Genomic DNA, 14,707 nt, shown 5'->3' with positions numbered 1-14,707 from the left:
AGCCTCCTCTCCACTCCTTTAACTCACCAAGCTACTTCCTGCCTTGGGGCCTTGGCATGTACTGCCCCTCTGTCTGGAACACTCTCTGTCTTCCCTCTCTACCCAACATACATTTCCCCACTGCAGCTTCATCCTTCATCTGCCTCCTCTCTCCTCTCATCCCTCAGGTCTCCGCTTTCCTGTCCCTTCTTCAGAGGGTCATTCCCACCCAGAATGCCCCTCCTCCAGTCTAAATGATATCTTCGATCACTCTCAATCATATCATGCTGTCCTTTTCCTTCACACCTTCTATCACATTTCCAATTATACATACCTTCATGTTTATGTATTTCACACCCAGCTTTCCTGCTTTTACTCTAAGCCCCATGAAGTCAGAAATGTGCTTCCATTGGAACTGCACACCCAGCCCAAGGCATGAAAAAGCCCACAATCACTATTTAACTGGGTGAATGAATAAATGATCAAATGCTGACTATTCTAGGAACATTTTCCTAGATGACAGAAGAAAACAACAAACTTGAAAATTCAGTACCTGAAGAGTTTCGAGAATTCTCTGTGTTAATTTTACTGTCAAGCCTAATTAGCCTGCCTAGGTTGTCATGTGACGGAAACTAGTGCTAGGGTGATGGACCTTCCCAGTCTGCTCAGGGCTGTGTCATCTGCAGCACACCAAGTGTCTCACGCTAGGGGACATTTCAGTCCCAGCATAACCCGGATGGGTGGTTGCCCAACCTAACACAGTCCATATCTTAACCCCACCTGAGATAAGAGAATAACAAATTTTTCTGACCTCTGAATGTTTTGTTTCAGCACCAAGAATGATGAATTGTTGTGGCCTTTCTAGGTGGGCAAGCATCTTCTCTTCTCCTTAAATGCAAAGACACATGTTGACTGGAAACAAAATCTGGGCCTGGGCTCTTATTTTGGTTGGTGTATTAAACTCAGCGACCATATATTTTGCTTTTGCCTGGAGTGGCTGTTGCTAAATATGGTACTATTTTTTATGTTGAGCTATATAGGCTAACATTTTTCTTCTTCCATATATTGTTAAAATCTTTTCTTCCCACATGGACTTCAAGCATTTCTGGCCACTAATTATCTGTGTGTGTGTGTATGTGTGTGTGTTGGTTGCTTCCGTGGTCTCCAAATCTTTGTGACCCCATGGACTGTATGTAGCCCGCCAGGCTCCTCTGTCCATGGAATTCTCCAGGCAAGAATAGTGGAGTGAGTTGCACTGCCCTCCTCCAGGGGATCTTCCCAACCCAGGGATCAAACCCGGGTCTCCTGCTTTGCAGGCAGATTCTTTACCACCTGAGCCACCAGGGCAGCCCTCCAGCTGCTCCCTTATTTGGGTTTGTCTTTGCAGGTGTTATTGAGTTGTTTCTATGATACATCTTCAGGAACAGAATTGTTGTGAAATTTTTTCTTCATTTTCTTCTTCTTTTCCTTCTATTTTATTTTTCACTTCCTTCCGATTTACCTGTACCCTGAAGAGCATTCCTACTCTGCCAATCTTCAGGGCCCTCTCTTATTTTAAAGCACAATTTATGGAATTTCTTGGGTTTTCCTGGCTTTATCCTCATCCACAAACCTGTTTTATGTTTCTTCCCATTGGCTGGAAATGATTTCCAGTTTGCTGATTATTGTTTCTAACGTCCTTTTTGTAATTCTTTGAAGACTGTGATAATACAGAGGGGTTGATTCAAAATCTTCCTGTTTCTAAATTTCTGAGAAACATTTCGTAAATCATTTCTTTTCTCTGACCTTCCTGTCTGCTTCCATTTTATTCCATCTTATAATAGTAATCACTAGTAACACCATTCGACGGTGTCTTCTTCCATTTAGTTGCCTTTCTTTCTTTCCTGGATTAATTTGTTAACTAGTAAACTATTTTATCTTTATGGGTTTACCTGCCTTGTAACTCAGCAGCCTTCATGAGTCCTCCTCTGCTTTGAGTTTTAATAGAGTTCTATTTTTATAGGGGGAACCCCACAAATTTGAGTGCAAGGGCTTGTAATTCACTCTCACCTTATCTTTCCATTTTTGCCACTTCGAGTTGGTTATTAAGACAGAGTCCATGGCAACACTGTCCACCAGGTTCTGTCTCCTCTGGACTTTAGACATGGAGGTTCAGGGCAGCCTCACCTTTGTGAATCCAGATTCATAAAGCAATGTGATGTGTTATGATATAGAGACTATCCAGGACTTGGGGGGAAAAAATTCTATAACTAGTCATCTGAAAATCAGTAAATAGGAGCTCTGTGTGATAAGGTGCTGAAGAGAAGCATTTGGCTACCAGGAGGAGTGTTTCTAGCTCATGAATAATCAAATCAATAGGAAAACATTAATAACCAAAATATCCTGCAAACACAACAGACTCAAGTTTAACGGGGCCTCCTTAAAACATGCCAAAGGCCATTTTCATTGACTTCAAGAAACAGATACACACTCAGGAAACCTTCAGTAATGAGGAGCTTACTGGGTGGATGCAGTAGCTACTCTGAGCCAGTGCTCACCTTGTCTGTCTGTCTGTCTCTCTCTCTCTCTCCTGGGGTTCTGCCTTCTCTTGGCCTCTCCTGCTCAGCTGTCCCAGGCAGAGACAATCTGATAGGACCAGACGATTGGCATTCAGTGGGAGTTTCTCTGTAGGCAGCCTTTAGCTCCAGCTGGTCCAATCCAAACAGCAGAACTTGTTCTGCTCAAAGCATGAAGCTTTTATAAACCATGAAAAAAAAGTTGCTAAGAGGCTACTTTACTTGGAAGGGAGCTGCATAACTGGCACCTTAGAGGCTGTGTAAGGAAAAAAGTAAGAGTATGAACAGCTGATAAACAAACAAACAAACTAGAAGTTCTGGCTAAGTTAGAAAGGAAGTAGAAGAGACTTCTGGGCTTTTCCTCTGACACTTACTGCTGTCTTTCATCTCCATGCCTTTTGCTTTGATGCGTGAGGTTGAATTAAAAAGTCAATGTTTGTATATCTTTCCCTTACAAAAACGGGTATTTCACTAACTTTCATTTAATATCTATTACTTGAAATGCCATAGGCTTCTTCTGCCAATTTCTGTATCCAAATTCCACCTATCCTTTAAGGCCCAATTCAAATGCCAATTCACCATGAACCCCCTCACCCCACCTTGAGTCTTCCAGCTAAAAGGAACCATGCTGCCCTCCCAAGTCTCTGAATATTAATTTACCAGGACCCTAATCACCATCCACATTGTATTGTAGGTGTTCTTCTACATGACTGACTTCAACTTCTAACCATGAGCATCATCTTTAAGCCTACCTCCCCTCTTCCCCAGCATCAACTGGCACCACATTGAGCACAGACTAGGGGCTTATGGCAGGCAGAGTAATGATTCACAGGGTACCTTACTTGGAAAAAGGGAATCAAGGCTTCATATGCAATTACAGTTGCTAATCACCTGACCCTGAGAGAAGAAGATCATCGAGATAGGCCCAATTTAATCATAGACATCCTTGAAAGTGGAAGAAAAGCCAGAAGAACCAGAGTGATACAATGTGAGAAGAACTCAACCTTCCATGGCTGGCTTTGAAAATGGAGGAAGGGGCTATGAGGCAAGAAATGCAGGCAGCCTATAGAAACTGAAGTCAAGGAAAAAGATTCTTCTTCCCTAGTGAAAGTCACTCAGTCATGTCCAACTCTTTGCAACCCCATGGACTATACAGTCCATGGAATTCTCTAGGCCAGAATACTGGAACGGGTAGCCTTTTCCTTCTCCAGGGCATCTTCCCAACCCAGGGATCAAACCCAGGTCTCCCGCATTGCAGGTGGATTCTTTACCAGCTGAGCCACCAGGGAAGCCCTAGAGAGGCCAGAAAGAACACAGCCCTGCCAACACCTTGATCTCACCCACTGAGACCCATGTCTAACTTCTGACCTACAAAACCATAAGATAAAAACTTTATGTGGTTTGTGGTAATTTGGTATAACTAGCATAGAAAACAAATATGAAGTTTTTATTTCTAAACAAGAATTAAATCAACTCAAATTTCATAGAACCTTACATTTAGAAGATTTTTCTTTATTTATGGAGATAAGTAGGAATGGAAATCTTTCTTTTCATTAAAACACACATTCATAATTATAATTTTTTAAATATTTGAGAAAGAAGAAAGATCATTCTAACCTCCCCAAGGTGTAATTGCTTTCATTTTTTTCTTCTTTTCCATCCCTGATCATCAGCACATACAATTTTACACTGAAATAACAGCATTTATAGCAGAAATATAATTGTATATTCCTTTACATTTGACACCATTTAATAAATGTTTTCATAGCTCTGTGTGGTCCTCACAATTGTCCTTATAACCACTGCCTGTATTTTAGTAAGCTGGGATACTAGAATTTACTTTCATTCCTATTTGGTGGGTCCATTGGGTTCTTTCGAGTATATTTCCTTACACTTAGATAAAATACTAGAATTAATATTTGTCTTGATTTAGGCTTCTGTTTCTGTTGAGTTATTTGTGGGGCAAATTTCCATAATGGAGATAACTGAGAGAAAGAGTCAGAGTGGTGGTTATGGCTTTTGACAACATCACTGGGGAGAATCGAAGAAGGCTGCAGGAAGCTCACCAGTCCACAACTGTCTTGGTCAGCATTTGGGGCTTATCATAATTGTTTACATTGCACTGCCTTTGATTCCTAGTCAGAATTAACATGTATCCATTTGTTATATTTCATTAGCTATATTATTATTAAGCAAAATATGGTTACGGCTTTGGTTCATTTAAATACCAGGGACTTGATAGTTTTTACTATAAATAACACTTTAAAAACATTCTTAATGCAATTCTGAACTTTCTGTCAAATTTATATATATGTATGTTTTGCCATTTAGTCTGCTTTTTTAAGTTTGTGGTGGTGGTTGTTTATTTGCTCAGTTGTGTCTGACTCTCTGTGACCCCATGACTGTAGCCCACCAGGCCCCTCTGTCCATGGGATTTCCCAGGCAAGAATATTGAAGTGTATTGCCATTTCCTTCTCCAGGGGATCTTCCCAACCCAGGAATGGAACACAGGTCTCCTGCATTGCAGGTAGATTCTTTACCAACTGAGCCACCAGGGAAGTCTTTTTAAGTTCAGTTATTCAACCAAACCAACACATCAACAACAAAATGAAACAACTTATATGCTATCTAAAGTCTACGTAGTAGACAAGGCAATCAGAATAAATTTAAAAATTTGAGTATTGTATGAATAACCTGTTATGGTGGCTTTAATTTTAATCTGATAACTGACTACATAACTTATTAATAGCAATTTATTATTTGTGGCAAATTTTTGGTAGCTCATTTAATTTTCCTTTATCTCCCAACAGAGCTATAATTTGAAAATGAGCAAAAACCTTAAAATCAAATCAAGGAAAAATCAAACTCTCTTAACATTTTTTTTCTATTTACAAAAATAGCCTGTTTATTTTATGAAATTTCAAATAATAGAAAAGAAACTTAAAATAAATGAATTTCAACTCTGATCTCATCACCCAGAAATAATTACTAGCTATGGAGTTCATATATTGTAATAGTTGTTGTTTAGTCACTAAGTCATGTCCGACTCTTTGTGACACCATGGACTGTATCCCACAAGACTTCTCTGTCCATGGGATTTTCCAGGCAAGCCTGAAGTGGGTTGCCGTTTCCTTCTTCAGGGGATCTTCCCAACCCAGGGATCAAACCCGTGTCTCTTTATGTTTCCTGCACTGGCAGGCAGGTTCTTTACCGCTAGCACCACCTGGGAAGCCCCTCTGAAAATTTAAAATGACAGAAAAGAATGTTTAAATAAATGAATTTCAGCTCTGATCTCATCACCCAGAAATAATTCCTGCTAAGGTGAGGTGTATTCTCTTTCAGTCTTTTTGTCAAGTGTGTGTGTGTAACTACATAAAAATCTCAACAAAAATTTGATTATACTATTTTGCATCATACTATTTTATCACTTAGTATTTTTGTATGATTATTCTCCTATTTCATTAAATACTTTTGAACCAACCATATAATTGAATAGCATAGTCTACACGGGCTAATTGGGCTCTACCTTAGAAGCAGTTCAAACTCCTAGGAAGTTCGAAGGAAGTCTTCTCATTCCTTAGTGGAAGGATGAGTCCAGTTTTTCTGCCCCTGGCTCTAAGATCAAGTTCATGGAGCCTCCCAGGAGCAGCTGACAACAGAAGGATGCCTCTGTGGAGAACCAAAGTTCTCCCCGTGACTCCATTCTGTCACGCACCCTCGTCCACCTCCTACAAGTCCACACACGTTGTGTTCCAAGGCATTACTTTTTAGGAGATGTTTTCCTCTTGTTTCTGCAGCTGTTTTTAATCACAAGCTTTGGGTACTACATCCCAAGGAAACCCTGGCAGAGACAAAGGTGTAAAGAAGGAAGAGACAAGGCACTTATCGGAACCATTAGACACACTGTTTACGGAAAGGGAACTTATCCACTTCACATGTATTACTGGGATGTGACAAAAAAGCAGAGAAGGCAAGGCCAGACTAACTTGGTGTCAGTCCCCACACTGCCATTTAATTGCCAGTTGGGTGACCTAAGGAAAATCCGTTAATTGAACTTTAATTTCCTCCTCTGTACAAAAATAAATACACCAGTAAATTATAAGGGTTAAATGTTTATGGAAAACCACTTTGTAAATTATAATGAACATTCCTGTGCCTTGAGAAGAGAGGAAGAAGGAACTTCTAGGGCATTCTTCTTCACCTCTATTTTTTATTCATTAGTAGTAGTGTTAGTTGCTCAGTTGTGTCCAAATCTTTGCGACCCCATGGACTGTGGAATTCTCCAGGCAAGGAAGCCCTTTCATTCATTATACTTCCACAAATTATCAGCAACAAAATGAACTGTGTGTGTGTGTGTGTGTGTGTGTATCTGAAACTCTACAAAGGAGATTCGATAATTCAGAAGGAATTGAAGTTTTGAGAAAAGTTATGCTAAGAGCTGTAACAAATACTCAAAATACAGTGGACAAAACAAAAGTTTTGCTGCAAATGGGAACATCCAACACAGGGGTTTCTGGTTGGTGGACAGTCTTTTAGGGACCCAGGCTCCTTCCCTACTGTGGCTCTGTCCTCATCCCCTGCATGCAGCCAGCAGGTTAGAAAATAAATGAAGGCATACATCTACTTCTTAATTGCCACAGTGAGAAAGTGACACCCATCAATTCTACTTACATTCCCTTGGCAAGAATCCACTCCATAGCAAAAGAAGCTGCGAAACACAGCCTGAGCTTGGTGGGCAGCTATCCAGTCTGCAATATAGATTAATATAATTAATAGAAGGAAACAAATGCAAGAAAAGATACTAAGATGAAGCATTGCCTATAGTTCTGGGCTACAAGTGAATGATATCATTTTCTTTGTGATCTCTTAGTCTTATTTACAGCATACTCTTTCATAAGCATATAATTGTATAGCATATTCTTTTTTATATTGAAGTATAGTTGGTTTGGTCTCCCCAGGTGGCTCAATGGTAAAGAATCCACCTGCCAAGCAGGAGACACAGGTTCAGTCCCTGGGTAAAGAAGATACCCTGGAGAAGGAAATGGCAACTCACTCCAGCATTCTTGCCTGGGAAATCCCATGGACAGAGGAATCTGGTGGGCTATAGTCCATGGGGTCACAAAAGAGTCAGACACAACTTAACAACTAACCACAACAACACAGTTGGTTTACAATATTATGTTAGTTGTATGTGTACAGCTTAGTGATTCAGTTATTTTTTCTGATTATATTACATTATAGGTTATTACAAGATATTGAATATAAGTCCCTGGGCTATACAGTAAACCCCTGTTGCTTACCTCTTTTATGTATAGTAGTTTTTTAATCCCATACTCCTAATTTGCCCCTCCCCCTCCTCTTTGGTTGGAGAAGGCAATGGCGCCCCACTCCAGTACTCTTGCCTGGAAGGTCCCATGGGTGGGGGAGCCTGGTGGGCTGCAGTCCATGGGGTCGCAAAGAGTTGGACACGACTGAGCGACTGCACTTTCACTTTTCACTTTCATGCATTGGAGAAGGAAATGGCAACCCACTCCAGTGTTCTTGCCTGGAGAATCCCAGGGACGGGGGAGCCTGGTGGGCTGTCATCTATGGGGTCACACAGAGTTAGACACAACTGAAGCGACTTAGCAGCAGCAGCAGCAGCCTCTTCTTTGGTAACCTTAAGTTTGTTATAAGACTCTATGTGTGTGAGTCTGTTTCTGATTTGTGTATAGATCCATTTGCATAATTTTTTAGATTCCACATGCATTTTGTAGAATATTTGTCTTTCTCTGGGTGACCTACTTCACTAAGTACAATATTCTCTAGATCCATCCATGTTGCTGCAAATGGCAATATTTCATTCTTTTTATGGCTCAGTAATATTCCATGGTATATATACCATATCTTCCTAAGCCGATCATCGGTCAATGGGCATGTGGGGTTTTTGCATTTCTTGGCTACTGTAAACAGTGCTGCTATGAACACTGGAGTGCATGTACCACTTCAAATTAGAGTTTTCATTTTTTTCCAGATATATACCCAGGAGTGGGATTGCTAGATCATATGGCCAGTCTGTTTTTAGTTTTTCAAGGAGCCTCCATACTGTTTTCCATAGTGGCTGCACCAATTTATATTCCCACCAACAGTGTAGGAGGGTTCTCTTTTCTCCACATCCTCTCCAGCATTTATTATTTGTAGACTTTACAGGATACTATTATGGTCCTGTTTATGAGGGTCATCAGAGGAAGACTACCTTGCTAAGTTGCTTCAGTCGTGTCCGACTCTGTGCGACCCCATAGACGGCAGCCCCCCAGGCTCCCCCGTCCCTGGGATTCTCCAGGCAAGAACACTGGAGTGGGTTGCCATTTCCTTCTCCAATGCATGAAAGTGAAAAGGGAAAGTGAAGTCGTTCGGTCGTGTCCGACCCTCAGGGACCCCATGGACTGCAGCCTTCCAGGCTCCTCCATCCATGGGATTTTCCAGGCAAGAGTACTGGAGTGGGGTGCCATTGCCTTCTCCTGAAGACTACCTTGGCTGATGTATTTATTTGTTGATTTTTCATTCATTCAAAAAATATCAGTCAAGTACCCCTTATGAGCAAGTAACCTATACCCACGAAAAGCGGTACATTGGAGGCCTGTGCTCTCCCTCTATCCTGAAAACTTCAAGAGAAGAGCTGTTATGCCGAAACGCCTCTGTCCCATTCTAATACTGAAAAAGATTTCCAGGTCAGCCTGATCATTCAGATATGGCCTCTGCCTCTTACAGTTATATGGCCTTGGGCATGCTGTCTAGCTTCTCTGGGCTCCTGCTTTATTTGTAAGAAGAGGCTGCATGAAGGAGTGCCTGTAATGTCTTAGCACAGTGCCTAGAACACAGTGAGGGCCCCACACATATTGTCTCTGTGACCATCATCACCACACCTTCCTCAATACACCCCACACTGTCGACTGTAACAACCTCTGCTTGAATGTGCAGTTTGGGGAACTGGGCAAAGAATTTGTTATTCAAATAAATAACTTTTCCTGAATGCACTAGCTGTGAAATCTGCCAGTGAGGATGTGCGAAGTGTGATTATTTCGATGATGGGAAATTGGAAAGAGAATGTTCTAAATTGTGGCTTGCCAATCCTTTTCATAGACAAATATAATATTAATAGATATCATTTATTAAATACCCACTTCTGTGAAAAATGCTAAACTGGGTTCTTTATATATTCACTTTAATTCCCACTGTAACCCCATGAAGTAGGTGTTATTGTCACCTATTTTACAGAATGAACAGCAATAACACTGAAGATGAATATCAGAGGGGCTTGTAATTTGCCCAAAGTCACACAGTTGGTAAATAGAAGAGTCGGGATTTGAGCCCAGCTGTGTCCAGCTCCAGGTCTATTCTCTGCCCAAGGGCAACCCTACTTCCCTGGTTCCTTTAATAGGGCTCTTTCTTGAACATGTGAGGAGTCACATTATTCACATGACACATCATTGTTTTCAAACGCCATGCTCTCTCATAAGCCTCATACCACCCTGTGAAATAAACAGGGCAAGGATTACCGTCCACCCTGGACAGTGAAGAGAAACTGAGACTCAAGGAGGCCTCTCTGTGTTGTGTGAGAGAGTGGGTAACAATAATAGCGAACATTTCCTGAGCACTAGCTTCCTGCATGCCTGGCATGGTGAGAAGTACTTTGTATACATTTCTCACTGAGTGCCTTTAAAACTCCAAGAGATGAGTGCCTTTATTATCCCTACTTTGCACAAGCAGGAAAGGACACTTAAATATTAGAACCCTGAGCCAGCCAACTAGAATGCAATGGAAAAGACAAAATTGAAACATGTTTTAAACCTAAAGAGACTGAGAAATTCTGTTTCCCATGCCCTCTGTCTGGGAAAAAAAAAAAAACAACAAGTCATCCATCCATCCAGTATTTCCTGAGCATCTACTCTGCGATATGCGGCAGTACCCAGGCAGACAATGGCCCTGCTCCAGCGGGGTGCAGCTTAGTAGGAAAAGATAGATAATACACAAGGAAACAAATTGGTAAATAATATACCTTCTGATAGATATACTGTTATGGAGGACATAGAACAGATTAAAGGGGTAGAGGATGATGGGGAGCAACAAGTTTAGATAAGGTGGTAATATATAGCCAAGTACCTCCCACATTTTGGGCTCCAAAATCACTGCATACGGTGACTGCAGCCATGAAATGAAAAGACACTTGCTCCTTGGAAGAAAAGCTGTGACAAACCTAGACAGCAGCATTTAAAAAGCAGAGATACCACTTTGCCAACAAAGGTCCATATAGTCAAAGCTATGGCTTTTCCAGTAGTCATGTATGGATGTGAGTTGGTCCATCAAGAAGGCTGATCACCAAAGAACTGATGCTTTTGAAATGTGCTGGAGAGGACTCTTGAGAGTCCCCAGGACTGCAAGATCAATCCAGTCAATCCCAAAGAAAATCAACCCTGAATATTGGAAGGACTGTTGCTGAAGCTGAAGCTCCAATACTTTGGCCACCTGATGCAAAGAGCCAACTCATTGGAAAAGACCCTGATGCTGGGAAAGACTGAGGGCAAAAGGAAAAGGGGGAAGCAGAAGATGAGATGATTGGATGGTGTCATTGACTCAATGGACTTGAATTTGAGCAAACTCTGGGAGATAGTGGAGGACTAAAGAAGCATGGTGGGCTACAGTCTATGGGGTCGCAAAGAGTCAGACACAACTTAGTGACTGAACAACAACAAATCCATGCAGACCTCTTGGGGGAAGGTTCCCAGCTCAAAAAAGCATGAGTGTGTTGTCTTTGACGTGTTTGGAAGAGAGTAAGGAAGCTGGAGTGGCGATAGGTATAGTTAGAAATAGAGAAACAATAAAGACAGGAACACAGAGTAAGAATCATAGGAAAGGGTGGCCAGTTGTCACTCAGGAATGGAGATGAAAACATACTAAATTACAAATATTAACAAATCAAATCTAAGAGTATATTTTAAAAATACAGTGTATCCAAAGTGAGCTTATCCAAGGGGCAAAGGGCAGTTCAGTATTAGAGAAACGAATCCTGTAATTTATCACAGAGATGAAGTAACGTTATCTCAATAAACACAAAAAGGATTCAATAAAATTCAACATCCAGAATTAATTATTTTTTTTAAATCTCAGTAAGTCAGAAATGGAATGTTAAGTTCTCAACATAAAAAAAGGATACCTATTAGAAATCATCAATAATGAAATACTTAGTGGTGAAATCTCAGAAGCATTCCCACTAAAGATAATGGCAAGACAAAAGTGATTGCAAACACTGATACTAGATATTATTGTCCCAAAGCCCAAAGACAAGGAAAAGAGGGACATAAAGCTTGAAAAGGAAAAAGAAAAATTCACTCTTTAAGATAATATGACTGCCTACCTAAAACATCCAAGGGAATCAGTTGAAAACTATTAATATTAGCACTAGTAAGAAAGTTCAAAACTATGGGTATATACATCATATACCTAATCCAGTAACTTGCCTATATACTAGTATTAATTAAATAATTTTAGAAGGATTCAATTTATAACAAAAACATAAAATTCCTAGAAAACAAATATAATTTTTAAATGTTTAAGATCTATTTGAAGATAAAATAACCTGAAAACCTTTTAAATATCTGAAGTTTTAAAACTGATTAGGAAGACGTAGTATTGAAAATATACTGATTTATCCATCAGTGCAATTCCAGTCTAAATTAACAGGATTTTTCATTCAGGTCTTATCCTTCCAGATGTCAAAACACACTTAAGCTATAATAATTAAACTAGCCTAATATTGGTGCAGGTATTGATGACTAGATCAATGCAACAGATTAATAAACCAAGAAACAAACCTAATTATATGAAAATGAACTATACAATAAAGGTGGTAGTTCAAATTACTAGAGAAACTATGGACTAATCCACAATTGAGACTGGACCAATTATCTATTCATTTGGGGAAAAAATTAAGTTAGATTCCTAACTCGCACCATTCATCCACAGAAAATAACCCTCAGATGAAGTTTGAAGAATAAAACTATAAAAATATTAGAGGAAAATATAGGTGAGTATTTTTTATGAATTTAGAATGTCAGGGCCTTCCTAAGAAAGAGACAAAAATCTAGAAATTATAAAAATTTCATAGATTTATGCTCATAAAATATATAATATTCTGTAAGTCAGAATATACCATAAACCAGGTTATAAGATAAGCCAAGTTTAAAAGACTGAGGAAAAATATTTACAACACACTTAACTGGTAAAAGATTAATATCCAGAACACACAGAATTCTAACAAAGCAGAAAGAAAAAGACAATTGACAAAGTAAATTGTAAAAGCTGTAAAAGTTTATAAAGGAAATAGACAATTGACAGAAAATTAATAACATACAATAACCATGCAAAGCTGCATTAGTCAGGGAAAAGAATTATCTGACAAAAAGTTAAAAAAAAAAAAAAAAAGATACCAAGTGTTGGCAAAAACGTGGAGAAACTTTCTCATATACACTACATATGTAGACTGGTGAAGCCAGTTGATGCATGCCATTTGAAAACATCCATTGAATCTTAAATGTACATATCAACAGACCCAGCTATTCCATTCCAAAGACTCTTAAAAAAAAAAAAATAGTTGTTTGTGTGCCCCACACAACTCATTGTACAAGTTTTTGTACATGGATCCAAGAATGTTCATCACAGTATTGTGTGCAGTAGCAAAAAAATAAAACCGTAACCTACTATTAATAGGGAGGGGAAGAGTTAAGTAAATTATGGCCTACCCATTCCTCAGAAAGCAGAGTACATTAGCGATATGGCAGGAGGAAGAGCTCCCCAATATATTACTTAGTGAAAACAGCAGGCAGCAAAAATATAGGATTAATATGTGAACATGTGTAAATGCTCCAAGAGGGGAGACAGGTATCCACCACACTTCTTCCAAGGGTGGGGAGAGGTGGGGAAAAGCGACCGCACCTCCTTTTCTATATCACATCTGTGTCTTTTAGCTCTTTTACAAAAAGAATTGAATTGTATCATTTGAATAATAAAGAACATCTTAAAGCATGCATTACATATCATCACTCCAACTATGTAACTGAAGGATGGGATAAAAGAGAAAGAGAAAGCAGTGTATTGTAGGTTCACTTCTCAGGGCTTCAGGTCCCTGGCCTTGAGAGTCAGACCCATGGATGGCAAGAAAGGGAGGAAGGGGTACAAATTGTCTAGAAAAGGCTCAGATGAAAGGTGACCCATCCTCCTGGTCACCACGTATTCCCCCTTGGTCCTGGGTGGATCTGCTTCAGTGTCACTAGTCAGTGGGCCTGCTCTCCATCTGACCTATCAAGGACACCCCCAGTTCTTCATTCTCACAAGATCCTTTAAGATGACTTCCTATCATTTATGACATCGGCTTGCATACTCCTTGTTATATGTAACTCTAGGATTTGAACTAAGGTATCTGGTCAGGCTTTCTCGGGACAGGTTGTCTTCCTCAGGTACTTCAGTTTCCTGGTTTACCACCCCCACCTGCACACCACCCTTGCCCCAGTCAGCACAGCTGGAAAAAAAATTTAACTTATATTATAACCTCAATACATGGCAGCCAATAAATCATTCCTTAAATAATTACAAGCCTGCAGGAATCAATATTTAGGACTCCAGAATAAAATTCTGAATTGCAAAGTCACTATTACCATTATTAATTATTAAAATAATTAGTGGGCATAATATTTCACATTATCAAGCATTTTCAATTGATTATTCAAGTGACCTTTACAATAACCCTGTGAGCTGTACAAGATAGGAATTATTTTCCCATTCTGTATGTAAGTCAGAAAATTGAGGCCCGTAAAGGGAATGTGATTGCCAAGATCCCATCGCTAATAAAAGGCAGAGCCAAGACTGAATACAGGCTTTTGGATTCTAAAACATGTACTCTTTCTACATAAATCCAGCTCATTGCAAAATAATCAGTAATAGCACATTTATGCAAACTCTCACCTGGTAAATTTAATGCTCACGAGCATTGTCCCTAACCCAGAAATGAGGAAACCTAACGCCTGGGCCAGCCCCCAAACCAGCTCCGTTAGAGTCTCAGCTCTGGGCCCAGCCTTCATTCTAGAAGCCTTTGCCTCAGTAAATTGTTCCCAGTCCGACTCAATGGCTTCTCTGCCCCA

General features: G+C 39.9%; 1 long non-coding RNA gene across 1 annotated transcript in view; it reads right to left on the bottom strand.

Annotated features, from left to right (window-relative positions):
• Positions 1–14,707, bottom strand: part of LOC112583924 — a 39,434-nt gene that overhangs the window by 11,725 nt on the left and 13,002 nt on the right. The window contains exon 2 of the long non-coding RNA XR_006550015.2: positions 7,206–7,282. This is a non-coding gene — a long non-coding RNA (uncharacterized LOC112583924). The remainder of the gene's footprint in view (positions 1–7,205; positions 7,283–14,707) is intronic.

This window comes from Bubalus bubalis, chromosome 3 (assembly GCF_019923935.1).
Source record: "Bubalus bubalis isolate 160015118507 breed Murrah chromosome 3, NDDB_SH_1, whole genome shotgun sequence".
Lineage (NCBI taxonomy): Eukaryota > Metazoa > Chordata > Mammalia > Artiodactyla > Bovidae > Bubalus > Bubalus bubalis.
This window is presented reverse-complemented; position numbering and strand designations above follow the sequence as displayed.